Raw genomic sequence first — 2,265 nt, forward strand, 5'->3', positions numbered from 1 at the left:
TAGCTAGTTGCTTCCAGTCTGTAGGGCAGTTCATCTCCATGCTAATTGTTTCAATTAACTGTTGTGCAAACGGGCCTTGAAGGCCGTTTTCCCTAACGGCTTCTCTCAAGCGTTTAAGAGTGGAATGTTCATGGGAATACCATCTTAAAGGGCGTGCAGGATTTTGATGTAAATTTACAGGAAACATATCATTTATCTCAGTTTCCCATTGTTCCCAATTTTTTTGCTTGACTGTCTCTGATTTTGCATAATCCTTCGTAATGATTGCCCCATTGTTGGGATGGTTTCACTTTAATATCTCTTCTTGTATGATATCCATCCCATGGATTTTTAGGGTGTGGTGTTATTGTATGATCAGCAGGTGGCGCTACAAGATAAACCGGAGGCTTGTCCCAGTCAAGTTCCACTTTCATCATGGGGCAGGGCTTATTGTGTGACAAAGAGAAAGTAACCCGGGGCGGGGTGTTTTTGTTTGGCGCCATCAGGGGTGGAGAATTTTTGCTCAGCGCCATCTTTGGTTCTGGTTTTAAGGGAGTGAGTGAGGGGTATATACTGTGTGGTTTAGGCTTGGGAGTCAAGGGTTTTATATCATCTGGCTTAGGGGTTTCTTTGGCATTTGGTTCGGATGGGAGGGGTACCGACAGGGAGAGGTACCTCATGGGAAGGCTTGGCATCTGGGGCTGGCGCTGCACACACAGCGGAGTCTGCTAGGAGAGGGAAGGCCTCTGAATCCTCCCCAGTAATGCTTTCTGAGCCTGTTAAGCAAGCTCTGATAGTAAGTAAGGCAGGCTGGAGCCCTACGGAAAAGATTTTTTCCTTCATGTTGTTCTGCCATTTGGACCCGCCGGATAAGGAGGGACCATGTTTGTGGGTCCCGCAGGTTAGCTGTTTTGAGCCAAGGATTAAAGGGAAGGAGAATGCCCCAGTACTGGGAGAGGGTCTTATAAGAAATTTTACATGTCTAGCCTGTAAGACAGCAGCAAGAGCCCGGGCTTGAAGGTGCTGTTCCTTACGAAGCACGGAGCCCATGATATGGGCGGGGGCCACTTACTGATTCCCGGGGGTGGGCACAGGGTCCCTGTTCGGGCGCCACTTCAGGTAGAACCTCTCGGGTGGAAGGACCTGGGAGTGTGGTAAGCGGCAACACGGTGAGAAGAAGACACCGGAGACCAGGCTGATGGCGCAGATCTACTTTATTGCAGAAGTACCAGGCGTTTTATAGAGCAGGCTAGAGGCGTGGCAATGGAGGCGTGCTAGGGGCATGGCTTGGAGGTGGTACTATTGGTGGGGGACTGTGCAGAAGTAAGAGGTCAAAGCGGGGCAGCCTAGGCGGGGCAACTCAGTCGGTCTGCCGAGGACATGGCAAGTCTGAGTCTGCTCAGACTCGCTCCTCTGCCACTGCTGTCAACCAGACCCCTGGACCCCTTTTTCCCACAATCAGTGTTTGTGTTTTACTTTAGTCCACGTATCTTCTCAGGTGAGGTTTGTGTCTTGAAAGCCACATGTAGATCGATCTTGCTGCTGACTCAATCTGCCAGTCTGTGTCTTTTATTGGCAAAGGAAGACCATATACACTATATGCAATTAGTAATGCTATAAGCTAATTCATGTTTGCTTAAATTTCAACTGTTTTGTACTTTCCCATCACAAACACCAAGATCCTTTCAGCCCTGAGTTTGGACTCCCATGATCTAGGAACTGGGCTATTTCTCTCAGTTTAGTGACTAGTTTTTTTTCCATGTTCCAGTCATAATTTTTCTGGACCCTAAGTTTTAGGACAAATGCTGTGTAGTGCAACAACAGTAGTAGCTCATAATTATAGAAAATGTAGGAATTTCCTGAGCCTAAGTAGCAGTTACATGAGCTCTACTCACACATTCTTTCTGAAATGATCATTTGCTGCATGTTCTATAAAGGTGGGTCAGGTAGAAAAAGGTCCAAATGTGACTTTCTAAATTTGCCGAGGAAACACTAATCACTCCTGTCCGAGTTTAGTAGACTGCACTCCCATCTGCTCTGTACTTACACTGTCGCTATTTGGTGCAGCAGTCAGTGCGCACAAGAGCATGTTCAACTTTCCCTGTTACCAAGGAATAAAACTCAAAATGACCCTCCCATAGTGAGCCACGGCTCATTCAGTGCCAGGATATCTTGGTTCAGTTTATACAGTTTGCTTCAGTTTCTTTATGCGTATTTATAACAGTCAATATGTCAAGGTTCCCGGTGCTCTAGTGTTACAGTCCTACAATGTTCCACCTCCTCAAA

Source organism: Chinchilla lanigera, unplaced genomic scaffold (assembly GCF_000276665.1).
Source record: "Chinchilla lanigera isolate Chin_1 unplaced genomic scaffold, ChiLan1.0 scaffold00046, whole genome shotgun sequence".
NCBI lineage: Eukaryota > Metazoa > Chordata > Mammalia > Rodentia > Chinchillidae > Chinchilla > Chinchilla lanigera.